Source organism: Tenrec ecaudatus, chromosome X, assembly GCF_050624435.1.
Source record: "Tenrec ecaudatus isolate mTenEca1 chromosome X, mTenEca1.hap1, whole genome shotgun sequence".
In the NCBI taxonomy this organism is placed as follows: Eukaryota; Metazoa; Chordata; class Mammalia; order Afrosoricida; family Tenrecidae; genus Tenrec; species Tenrec ecaudatus.
The window spans coordinates 48356297-48370402 of record NC_134548.1 but is presented as its reverse complement, the minus strand read 5'-3'; the positions used below and the strand labels follow the sequence as shown (position 1 = coordinate 48370402).

General features: G+C 37.8%; 1 pseudogene; it reads right to left on the bottom strand.

Moving 5' to 3' along the window:
- LOC142433318 (L-lactate dehydrogenase A chain pseudogene) overlaps window positions 1-7345 on the bottom strand; it is a 35559-nt pseudogene extending 28214 nt beyond the window's left edge.
- Between the last annotated feature and the right edge of the window lie 6761 nt (window positions 7346-14106).

The window sequence follows — 14106 nt, the reverse complement described above, 5'->3', positions numbered from 1 at the left end:
ATTATATTGCCATTTAATTTTTACTTTCTTTTCTGAGGCATCATCTTTAACTTATTTGCTATAAAAAAGTAGACCATAAATGGCATATTGATATAAATACTTAAAGATATGGGTTTTTTTCCCCCTCGCTCTCTCTGCTTTCACCTTCCTGTGGACAAGCCATGTGGAGCTACACTGAGACCTGTGAGAGCCCTGGAGCCACAGGATCCACAATACTTTGCACCTACTGGCCTGTGATCTTCCTGCATTTTGCATCATTGTCTGTCCTGTGTGGTCGTGAAAATGAATTTATGGACTAGAATTGGACTTATGGCCTTGATCTGGACTGGTTAGGTGTTTTCTTAATATATAATTACTCTTTGATATAAATCTTTTTTCTTACACATATATGAGTGCCCCTTGATCTGTTTCTCTAGTCAACCCGATCGAACACAGCATTGAAGGGTTTACAAAGAATCAGCAGCTTACAAAGGGAAACCATCACTATGGTAGTTACATAATCTGTTGTCAATTTGAGACTATTAAGGATGCAGGGGTGGAGTTAACCCTGTCAATTAGGTTGCAGCTTGATGACCTCATTTGGAGGCACTAAAGAGATAAATAGCTTGCTGAAGGCAGAACACTCCCTCCCTGTGAGACATTCCTGCTTACAAGAAACATGGAGCTAGCCTAGAGCTCTGGAGCTAGAGGAGCCACATGGTGACCCCTGCCAGCATTGAAATGTTTCCACTGTGACTTTCCACCCACTGGCCTGTGATCTTCCTGCATTCAGTGTCATTGAATGTGTTGCATGAGTATGAAGAGGAATTTACAAAGAAGAGCTTGCAAGATTGGGGGCTGGAGGGGGAGAGATATGGGGTAACACAATGGTAGAGAATTTTAAATTTTTCACAAAATTTCTATTGGCAAAATTTACCACTGACAGGGAAATTTAAGAGAGTGTGTATGGATTGTAACAAGCATTGTAAGAGCCCCCAATAAAATGATCTTTTAATAAAAGAAGGTGTGGCAAACAAAGATTTGTTTTAAATAAATGATTTCATTAAAGAAAAATAGTTTGGGAATTCTGAAGGTATTGTAGAAAACATATAGAGGAGTGGGAGTTAAATTTAAATGAGAACAATTTTATATAAGCTCACTTCTTTTCACCTTTAGAGTATTTGTTGGATTTGTTATGTTAAGGGTCCAATTAAGGGTAATAACTCATGTACTTAGCTAGTGCTAGAAGATTAAAAAAATAACTAAGAGGACAAAGGATTGTAAGAAAGGAGAAGAGAAAAACGAACATATTATTTCCTAAAGAAAGAACTCAACACTTATGTAAGGTAGCATAAAAAATAAACACAATAGCATACTCAGGAACATTTAGACATGGAATGAAGAGTGTCCATATTGAGGCAATAGCCATATGCAAATGTGTGGAGGTTTTTCCCACATGCTCTTTAAGCTGAGAACCTTTTTCTGAAATAGGGAAGAGGATGCAGACAGGAACCTGAAAATTCTGCAAAGCTCTCGAAGATTTTTTGTCTAAATCAGATTAATTACTTTATTGATCAAATAAATTTCAGTTGTCTCAAATAAACAAAAATGTGAACCTGAATAAACAAATGTCACAAAGAGTTCTTCTTTGATCTTTCTCCATAAGAAAGCTGAGATGACTTTAAAGCAGCAAGAAAGACTATTGGGGCATGTCCAGGACCTGAGCATGGTCAGAGAATAATTCAGAAAATATTGACTAAGAGAAATCATTGTATGCCTCTACTCAACAGATGTTTTCTGAGATTTAATGATGACATTAAGATCCAAATTCTTTGTAGTCATAGTCAAATCTTAGTATATATTTTTGTATCACATCAATATTTAAAAGTATGTACGTATCATTCATTCCACAGTTAGCAAACTGGTAAACTTGTTAGAATTTCCAGCCTCAACAAAAGAACTGTATAACTTTCAAATTCAACTCTATGAGTTAATGAGCATTATTGAAATCTACTTCTATGACCTAAAAATTTTGCAATCTCATTCTTACACTCATTAAAGGACTTTTTGTTGTTTAAAAATCAATAGTGTTCTACTTCTTAATCATTTTGAGATCAATATTAAATAGCCAAAGCAGCTCTAAAAAGGTGATTTAGCAATAAATTTTCACCTAAGCCAGGATTGGAGCAAATTGATTATAACCAAGTCTCAGCAGTCTTCCTCGCTATGTTTTATGACATTAAACCATTGCTATTATATTTAACATAGGGTTGAAGATAGAAAGTGTCTATAGCTTTTATTAAAACCAAAGGGGGGTGTGCTTTTGTGCTAAACACATACTTGACAAACTTCTTTCTGTAAATTGCACAGGGTGAAATTATTTGGGAGAGTACCCCCATTAATAATTAATTCTGCCATTACAGGCAGCAGTAAATATTCTGTGGGACCAGTTAATAGCACTGATGGCCACTGTGCTGTTGTAACAGATTTGATTCACATATCAATATAATCTTCCACTCTCAGACAAAGTGATCAACTACATAGGTATCAAGCATGTTAAGAACTTCAAAAAGTCTAAGAGTGTTTCAATAACTCTATATTTTGTTCACATGTGTTTGGTCATTAAAAGCTCAGAAGCCCAGACAAATTTATATATTCTCTTTGATGCCATTTATCACAATTATAATTAAAAAGCATATTATCTAATTGCTGCTTTAATATTCATCTTAGTAAAATAAAAAATCTATAAGAACATGCTCTGTGTATATCTTTATCAACATATCCACAGCAAACAATTTTTGACACATTAAGAAACAACACTATTTATTGAATAAATACAAGCATTAAATAAACTAGTACAAATGTAAAACAAATTATTTTAATAGTGTGCAAAATATACATTTGAAAATTCATCAAAATGAAAAAGCACCACCCTCAGTAATGCAGTTTTGCAATTGGTCTCAGGACTTGCTGCAGGCATAATACGGATTCTGCAATCACCTCGGGTGCTGAAATAAGACTTGGACTCCCTGAGACAATACTGAAGAATAACATGCCCTTTGCAGATCGATAGGAACCCAGAGAGAGATTCCCTTTTGGCTATCAGGCTTCTGGACAGGAGGATTAATTCCCAAGGATGTTCAAGAATCTTTACTAATGTCTTACATTGACCCATTCTTCACTCCAAGAAGACTCAAAATTAAGGTGTACGTGTTTTATTTGGGAAATGATCTAAGGCTGCAAAGTGAGGAAGTGGGATAAGTGAAACCAAAAAGAAGAAAATCCAGTAGAGGATATCTAAAGAAATAAATTACAGGATGGCCAACTGAGGTTTAAGACTGCTGTGAACTCAGTGACAAACAGCACGAAATATACTCTAGAAGTTTCCGACTGTATTAGAATTTACATTTTGGGTTCCCTGGTGTGCAAAGGGTTAGGGATGGTAGTAACAGCCCCCAAATCCATTTTCAGAGTCCCCAGATAGATTGTCTCCTTTGAATTCTTTCTGATAATTAACCAAGGATGTAGAAAATCTTTTTCTCAGGAATAGTGCTTTAGAAAATATATTACCTGGTCAGCCTAGGGAGGGGCAGTCTCTTTTAAGGGCTTGCCTATGTGTATCCTTGATGGAGGTCACCGTACTGGGAACAGTGCAGGGGACTGAATAGTCATGAGTCATGCCCACTCCATCTCACCCTGACTGCATTGGTCAGAAGGCCCAGGAGCAATCTTATAAACCCTTTTATCTAACATAATGTACATGTTCCAATCATGGTCCTATAGTCCCTCATGTAACTGTGCTATATTGATCTGACACAAATCATGAATTCGTGATGCTTTCCTTTATTGAACTGCCTTCCTGACTTGCATCCTTGGACACCATTTTGACCTCAAGCTAATAGCCTCCCTCATCTGGATGATGCGTCTCTATCTTGGTCTCTTAAGACTTAATAAATGTTCTCCTTGAATTGTATTTGAAACGGTGGTCTCTTTTGCATCCTAAAACACCACAAAGAACGAAGGAGGCTGGCAGTTGTCCCTTATTGTCTGGGTCTGACCTTAAGGAGCATTAATTTCCCCAAATTCTGTCTGTACCTGAATAGCTAAGCAAGCTCCCAAGGTGCCAAAGAAAGCCCTCAGGCAAAGAAGCAGGGCGCCTTAGGAACTTAAGCTGGGTATGATCCTTTTTTGTGCCAACATGGCACTCATAGAAAATATGGGTGGTGTTCAGCTTGTCAATCAAGTCGCCGCTTGATGACCTCATTTGGAGGTGCCACCGAGATAAATGGCTCACTGGAGGTAGGACATTCCTCTCTCTGCCTTCATCCTCTTGCTGCAGAGCCATGCTGAGACCTGTGTGAGCCCTGGAGATGTGTCCATAGCCATTGGATCCATAAGACATTGCACCCACCAGCCTGTGGTCTTCCTGTATTTTGCACCAAAGCATGTGGCTGCAAGAGTCTGAAGAAGAACTTAAGGACTAGTATCAGACTTATGGATTTGATCTGGACTTGGCTGAGATGTTTGCTTGATATATAATTACTTCTTGATACAAAGCTCTTTCTTACTCTTTCAGGGACATTTATATGAGTGTCCCTGGATTTGTTTCTCTAGTAAACCCAGCCTGACACACTGGGACTCAAAAACAGAAAGAGCTACAGGTAAACTCAGGGGTGGTCTGAGGGGATATGAGGCAGGACAATTACAATGTCAAGTTATCCACTTTATATGTATATAATGCTTTTGCATTCACAAATTTCATTCTCATAGTTGTTACTGAATCTTCCAACAATATAAAATTTGTGAACATTTCACATTTTATATTTCATGAAGTTGAAATTGGAGGAAGATGAAATAGTTTTCCCTAGGCAATTAACAGCTTAGCTAGACTTCAATCCCAATTCTCTGATTTTGAACCCCTGTTCACTTTGCCCTACACTATGCCACCTCAGAAAAAAATAAGTTGGTTGGCTTTTAATTAAACAATAATACTGATCAATACATGATATGCTGATCCTACAATTCATTACATAAGGATTGTGCTTCTTGGGGCCATAAATAGTGGTTTACATTTTCAATTCAAGCTAAGGCTGGGACTCCCAGGAAAAGTCAACTACAAAAGGAAGTGCTCCAGCTGGAGAGTTCCGTCAACAACCCCACCACAGTGGTTGTCCAATGAGCCAGGTGGAAATCACTCTGCTTTTCTAACAGGAACGAAATGGCTTTGGGGGAAGTGTCATTTGAGGAGAAATAAAATGTTCAATAACAGGACAGTGGATACACTATAGGGTGAACATTAAATGTCAAAGAATTGCTAGCAGACGGCTGTGTTTACTGGAACCTATGCACGTGGGCAAAACAAGTGTGGGTTGTTAAGGGAGAAACTGTTGCAATCTCTTAGGAGTTAAAAAGAGAGGTTTACTGAAGGAAAATCAACTACGCTAGAGAGTACAAGAGGGAAAATAGAGTGAGCTTCATATTTCTGGGAACAAAGTCGAGCTTTCACAGATAAAGTTATGCTTGACTAACAAACTGTTCCAAAACCACACTTTCTTCCTATCAATCCCCGACCTCCTTGCAGAAGACTATCCGCACAAACACTCCCTCAGCAGACATTGCATTTTCATCACGTCCTTACATAACAATGTGAGCACGTACATTACTGTTGTTTGTCTTTTCCGTCCATTACATATCCATAGTAATTTGGTTTAACCATTTGTGTTCATCTCAGTACCTTAGAGAAACAAATCCACAGAAATCCATATGTATAAGAGGGAGTTTTATATAAAGCTTAAGTGTGCATCAAGAAAACATCCCAACCCAGTGCTGCCCAAGCCCACAAGGCCAACATTAGCACATATGTCCGACACTAATCCACATAAGCGGCTTAGGATAAGCCTACTCCATCTCACAAAACACACACTATGATGCGGACTGCAGGAGGAAAGCTCTATCAGTGAATGGGTAAGCATCTCAGCGCTGGTAGGGGTCTCCTCACAGCTGTTCCAGCACCCAGGGTTACTTTGGGGTAGGTCCATGTGGCTTTTCCTCAGGGATGTCTTGTAGGAAGTGAGCCTGGCCAGCTGAAGCAAGGAACTGCTAAGGCAGCTGCACCTGGTCCGACTATCAGAAAGCAAGAGACCCAAGAACTCGAAAGGCAAGGCTCACCAAGCCATTTATCTCTCCGCTCTTCAATTAACCCCACATGTGTTTATTGGTCAGATTGGCACAATAAACTAACTCACCATTTATTGTCTAATCTGAATGCCTCGATGCTTTAGAATAATGATAATTTATGACCACCCACACACACACACTCTTTAGTGTTTAAAATTAGTTTGTGTCACAAAAGAATTTAAGTCAGTTTAAAATTTTACCTTTTCTTCATTTTATAACCACTCAGACCAAAGTTTAGGTCTGACTGGTAAGTCATCTGGAGCGTTTTAAGGCTGTGACCATCAATTTCTTTTAAAAATTTATTTAAATTATTACTTCCCCTTTGATTTGTGGAATATAACACAAAGAAAATATGTACTATATGTAGTTTCATAGTACATCTCATCAGCACAGTGATAGGATTCCAGTAAACCCCATGGGTACTTCTTTTTTTCCCTTTTTCCCACACACCTGCCCTCTTACCCTCCTTGCTTAGTGGGCCCATATCTGTACATTCAGATTGAGCCAAACTTATGTTATTTGCACAATTTTCCCATACTCTTTTTAAAAAATTTTTTTGCTTTGATAAGAACAACATATTTATTATATCATCCAGCTGGATATAAGCACAAAGCATTTAACTTAAGGAGAATAAGAAAATAGGGTAATTCCTAGACTACAGACTACTCAAATTTAAGGGGAAAATTAAGCTATTCAATCATTTTGGTCTTCATCCCAGTCTTTCTTTCCACTTGGCGGCTTAGGGCCCACCAGCTGGGTTTGCCATGACGATCTGATCCACTCTAAGTACAGTGACAGCAGCATTGGTAGCCAGTTTGATAGCCCAGTATTTCCCCAGGTAATTATCCAGAATACCAGCTTCCAACATGTCCTTTACAGCAGGGACTTCAGCCTCAATATCCAACCCAACATTTTTATTTCCTTCTTGATGTACTGCATAAAGCATAGAGATTACTTCATTGGCCTTAACACCAGAATTTTCTGCCAATGCCTGGGGAATAGCTTCAAATGCCTCTGCAAATTTCTTAATAGCATACTGTTCAAGTCCCGGACAGGTCTCTCCATATAACGTGATCTGTTTGGCCAACTCAATTTCAGTTGCTCCACCTCCAAGTACAAGACATTTGTCCCTTGTGAGAATTCTGAATGTATTAACACCATCATCTACTGCCCTTTCTATATCATCCATTAGATTGTCAGACTCTTAATAACCATTCCCACATATATTCTCCAGGTTTCTGCATGAACATATTAGAAAAATTTACCCATTCTTTAGGAGTATAGCCCACGTCTTCCTAGGTTGCCATCTGTACTTCTCCTTTGGGTACACACTGTGACTTAAGTCTAGTTCTAAGTCTAGAAGCAATAATGAATGGTGAGGATGTTTCCTGGCAATTTGCAGCAATATTTTGTAATGTATATGTTTTGGACAATGCTCCAGATACAGCCCCGGGCACCATAATTGTGCTAATTTCCTTTCGTACCATATATATTCGAATATAAGATGACTAGAATATCAGCCAATGCACCTAATTTTACTACAAAACTGTATTTAAAATGTGCTGAAAAACGCGGCTTATACTCCAGTATATATGTTATATGTTTGTGTGTATACGTGTTTTCAGGAGGCAGGGTAGGTAATGGTTTTAGTGACAATCTCTTCTGATTGGAGGTGTGGCGCTGGTGGCTGGAGTGGAGCAATAGAATCTGGGGGCTCAATGTCCCAATCTTCCAGATGATCAGCCCATATGTCCCCATCCCACATTTCAGGGTAGCATTTCTTTCCAATTGTTCCCCTCACTTTAACATCATACACCATTCTAGAGAATTAAGCAGGCATTATAATTCAGCTACTTATATGATAAATCTCTTGAGCTTTCTTTTGTTTCCCCCCCCAAAGTTTTATTGGCATATAATCCACTCATCATTCAATAGTTCAATTACATCCAGAAGAGTGTTACAATCACCACTACAATCGGTTTTAAAACATTTTCTTTTTTTAAATCATTTTTGGGGCTAATACAACTCTTATCACAATCCATACATACCTCAATTATGTAAAACACACTTGTACATTCGTTACCCTCATCCTTCTCAAAATTTGCTTTCTGCTTGGATTCCTGGAATCAGCTCCTCATTTTCCTTTTTCCTCTCCCCATCCCTCCCCGCTCGCCCATCCCTCATGAACCCTTAATAATTTATAAATTATTATTTTATCTTATCTTACACTGCCTGGCATCTCCCTTCAACTACTTTTCTGTTGCCCATCCCCCAGAGAGGAGGTTATATGTAGATCCTTGTGATCGGTTCCCCCTTTCTATTCCCCCTTCCCTCCCGGTATTGCCACTCTCTGCTGGTCCTGAGGGGTTCGTCTGTCCTGGATTCCCTGTGTTTCCAGTTCCCATCTGTACCGCTGTGCACCCTCTGGTCTAACCAAGTTTTCAAGGTAGAATTGGGATCGTGATAGTTGAGGAGACAAGCGTTTAAGAACTAGAGGAAGGTTGTGAGTTTCATTTTTTCTACACTGAACCCTGAATGACTCATCTCCTCCCCACTACCCCTCTGCAATTTATAAGTTTATTAGAAAGGTAGCAGGTGGACATTGGACCTCCTCGCACGCATTTCCTTAATACAAGAGCACCTTGCTCAGTTAAATACTCATTTCATGATACCCACCCTCCTGACAAGTTTGCTGAAGACAGACGTGTGCATAAGCAAATGTGAAGAAAGCTTATGGTGCTTGGCTATCAAAAGATATAGCATCTGGGGTCTTAAAGGCTTGAAGGAAAACAAGCAGCCATCTAGCTCGGAAGCAACAAAGCCCACAGAGAAGAAGCATACAAGCCTAAGTGAACACAAGGTGTTGAAGGGATGAGGTAGCAGACACCAAGGAACAGAAACCATCATTGTGTGATCACCTACTCCACATAAATGCCGAAGACGAATGTGTGCATAATTAAGTGTGGTGAAGAAGGCTCATGGTGGCCGGCTATCGAGAGATATAGCATCTGGGATCTTAAAGGTTTGAAAGTAAACAAGCGGCCATCTAGTAGAGAAGCAACACAACCCATATGGAAACAGCACACCAACATGTGGGATAATGAAGGGCCGAGGGGACCAGGTTTCAAGCACCAAAGGCGGTGGGAGAAAAAAATCATATCATCGTGAATGAGGGGACCACGTGATGGGGATCCAATGCCCATCTGTGGACAACTAGACATCCCTTGCAGAGCTTTATTTTCAAGCAATATGGGTTATGTTACTAGAAGAGATAAGGCTTTCTTTCAAAGTTTTGAGTTATTTATGTGGCAGATGAGCCTTCCTTCTGAAGCTCTGAATTCATCTCTTTCCTTCACCAATTTGTCTATTATAAGTAGTTCCAACCAACCAACTTCTCTACACTTTTGATCCTGACAAATTGTAGAAAGACGAATATCAACATGTGATCACCATTGAGGGCACTGAGAACTTAGCTTCTGCCATTGTTGGTGTGGAGGTGTGAAGTGACAAAGATAACACCCAACACAGCATGATAATCCATGGTGTGAGGTGACAAAGTTAATACCCAAAATACCAACACCTTTGGTAAAGTGTTAGTGAGAAGTGAGGCTCTGAGTGATCACAAACAGTTGCAGAATCCATATTCAGCAGTAGACGTGAGGTAGCTTCTGCACAGTGGCCACTCCCCAAATCAAACTTCCCTCGTCTGTTCCAAGACTGTGACCAGATTAAGGAGGTAGAATTCAACTTCAATCTTCCCCACAGATAATTCCATCACAGATGTTAGATCTGATCATGGAAGAATCCCAGCCCATCCAAACTGATAAAAAAAAAAACCTACCGTAATTATTTCACCCTTTACTGAGATCCTCCTCCGAATGCCTCCAAGTTTCATAGTTTTGCTAACCTAACTCAAGATTAGTTGTACCTACCTTGTGTTTTAAGGAAACTAAACTTTTATTTGGTTTAGGGTAATTACTTAGTACATTTTAGCCTGAGAAATGCAACTGCTGATATTTGTCTAGGACAAATATAGTAATAAGCCATTGATTTTGGAATACTTGTAGGAATCTATAGGATACAGAGCTAAAATTTGAACAGATATTTTATGCTAATTTTCATAGGTTGTATAGTCTCTTAAAATTATGTCATTATTGAAGAAGAAAACTATTTCTTTAGTAAAATGTGGACATTGTGGCAGTTTATATAGGGTATTTACATGGTTAAAAGTTTACAATTTGGGTGAAGAATAAAGCATACAATAAAATTTAGCTTTTCCAGACCTCAAGTTCACTTCTCTGATTAAGCATGGGTATTTTAAATTCATGCAAATGTCTTGGCTAACTTGTTTATTCTTCATAATTTAGTTGAGAGCACACACAGATCCAAAGTATTCTAAGATTATAAATCCTTTGTACACCAGATGGTCCCCTTATTTTTCCTTTTCTTATTAGCACATCAATCAGGTATTAGACAAAGCTAGAAAGTAAACAAAAAGAAATAAAATATCATCCCCACTTTATGCTAGATTTATTAGTCCTTATGAAAAGACTTCTGTAGTCTATTTTGAGTGATTTAGCATTTAAACCACTCCATTTCAGAAAGAGAAAAATACATGCTTGGGAAGAATTGCCAATTACCATTACATAAGAATGAAAAAACTGGTTAATATATAACAATGAATCTTGATATTGTTCATTATTCAATGAATCTTGATATTCAATGAATCTTGATATTGTTCATTATTCTATAGTTTGTTCTTATTTGTGTATTTGAAAACCAACTACTTGCATCTTTTGTTCAGAGAAGTAGTGGCCAAAACATATTAATACTATCATGTAGTTGACAAAAGTATTCACAACCAATATATATAAAGAAGAGGGAAGGAGGTATCATATAGGGACAATAGAGTAAATACTTTATCATTTATAAAATTGAGATATATTGCATCTAATATTTAAATGTAAAAAGTTCTAGTTCCCATTTCTTCATTTTCATTCAATCTAGTTATTTACTTCTCATCCTATGGTGTATCCACTCTGTCAGGCTGGGTTCTCTAGACAAGTAAAACCAGAGATATATGTAAAAACTGTGAACTTTCTATCAAGAAAATCTTTCACACAAGTATAAAAGCAGGTAAGTTCAGCCCAGTTCAAGTCTGTGGAAGATGTTTAGCTGGAGGCTTCTCCTGACTCTCATAGCTAAAGGGCTGAAGAACCAAAAAGCAAAAAATATGAACCAGTAAGTATGAAGATAAACCAAGAAGCAAGAAGACAAACTAGGAAGCATGAAGCTGAAATACAAGCTAGGATACATGAAGGCAAACCATTAAATGGGAGGATGAAGCAGGAAGCTTGCAGGCTGATAGCTGCAGAGTCTGAGGAATTCAAAGATAGCAGATCAGGTGTCAGGGGGCTGATGGCTCCCAGGGTCAACAGGCAATATGGTAGACCATGAACTCAAGTCCAAAAAACCTGAGGTTGATGAATCAGATGCAGGATTCTGACCCAGCAATAACCAAGATAGTTTCTCCACAGAATCCACTTATATAGGATATAGGGTGCGCCACTAAGAAAGCTTCCTCTTAATTACTTTAGGTCTGTGATCTGTATAATGGAGTGATGGAGTGACACTCCAGCCTGATCTTCTTACAACTGATTGGCCGCTCACAGCAGATTCCATTTTAAAGTTGACTAGATTTTATTTCACAACATGAAGGGGCATTTACTATGTATTAACTGCCAATCCATTGAGTATCCTCATACAGCCAAGTTGATACAAAATTTACCTATCACAATCCATTATATTACAAGATTATATTTTCTAATATTCTCTCATTCAGAAAAAATTTCTCTTTTTTAATTTAAAAAACTTTATATTTAAATGATATATATGTACAAAAACACACATATTATTTTTCAGATTAAACATATCTGAGTAACCAGCACTTAGATAAAGAAATTGAACATTATCAGAACACCAGAAGCTTCAAATTGATCGAAACTGCTGTTCAGTTTCTACCAATCCACCAAAGAGATCTTAACTTCTGTCTGGTTTCTTTCATGCAAAAGTTTATGAAAGTAATCCATATTTTTACATGTAGTTGTAAAGTATTCATTCTTATTGCTCTACAGTATTCCATTTTGGAACATACCAGATTTTTCTATTTCACTAACTTTTTTCGTTCGGTGATTGTTACAAATAGCATTGTTACAATGTTCTTGCACAAACCTTTTGATAAATATATTTTATATCCCTATTGAATGGAGTTGTGTCATTGTGTATACATCTTTGGTGTACAGCAAAAAATTATTCAAGTGATTTTATTTATTTGTGGGCATATTCTTCTTCTTTTTATTGCTTTTTCTTGATGAATAAATTTACCAAATTATTGTTCTAAATGAGTATTCGTGGATGGGACAGAGTAAGAAGGGTATAAAACGAAGGGGCTGATGCTGTTTCCACAACAGAGATTTAAGAGGTGCAAGAAACAAAGTATCTAAAATTCATTTGTGTAAAAGTATCAGGAGCTTCTTAGAAGAGAACTTCCACCATGGAAAAGAAGCAGGTTCTAGGAAGATGACTCAGAGAAGATATTTTGAAGGCAGAAAGGATTTTTTTCCCTAATACATAAGCAACCTCAACAGCTACTTTTATTTCACTCTTTAGATAAGGAATATGTCACAATATTTGCTAATTCAATATTTACAGGTGTAAATATTAGTTGTATTAATTACATCCATCAGTTATGCACCACTAATTGCCCTTAATTAATGTCAAATCTCCTATCACCATAAACAGAAACTTATTGCTTTCCAAACAATGGCTTCCTTTCCATCCTCCCTTCTGCCTCTGTTAATCATTAATAAACTTCTGTGGCATTGTTAAGACTCAAATCAATATTTGTTCCAGCTATACCATATTTTATTTAACAATGTGTAAAACGGAATAGGTTTTATACTTATTTTTTAACTTATGTTTTATTGACTATACAAAAACATTTGACTGTGTGGACGATAACAAACTATGGATAACCAAAATCCTAACAACTGGATCAATAGAAAATAGAATGATAAATGGGGAAAGACTGAGTTCTGTACAGAATCTCTTTTATCTATCTATCTATCTATCTATCTATCTATCTATCTATCTATCTATCTATCTATCTATTTATTTATTTATTATTCTTTTGTAATTTTGAAGGATTCTTTATTTTTAAAGATCATTTTATTGGGGACTCTTAACATCTCTTACAACAAGCCATATCTCAATTGTATCAAACATATTTGTACATATGTTGCCACCATTACTTTCTGAACATTTACTTTCTATTTGAGCCCTTGGTATCAGCTCCTCATTTTTCGCACTTCTCCCTCTCACCCCTTGTGACCCCTTGGTAATTTATAAATTTTCATTTTCACATATTACACCAAACAATATCTCCCTTGCCCTGTGCTTTCTGTTGTTCATCCCCCGGGAATTGGGGGTGGTGGTGGAGCAATTATGTGTCAATTATTACAATTGGTTTCCCACTCCTCTCCTCCTACCCCTCACCTACCCCCTACGTGCCTTGTATCGGTACTCCCATTTTGATTCCTGAGGAGTTTATCTGACCTGGATTCCGTGTGACCTGAGCTCTTCTCTGTACCTGTGAATATGATCTGGTATAGCCTACAGTGCAAGGCAGGGTAGGGGTCATGATAGTGGTGGGCGAGGAAGTCTCAAGGAATCAGGGGAATATTGTTTGTTTCAGCAGTGCTACACTGTGCTCTGGTTGACTCATCCCTTCCTTGTGACCGACCATTCTGTGAGACTATGTCCCATTGCCTACAGATGGGTTTGGGTTATTTTCTCTGACCACCTCATTCTCAACAATATGTTTTGTTTGTTTGTTTGTTTGTTTTGCGTCTTCTGATGACTGTTACCCAATCTTGTCGACACCTCATGATT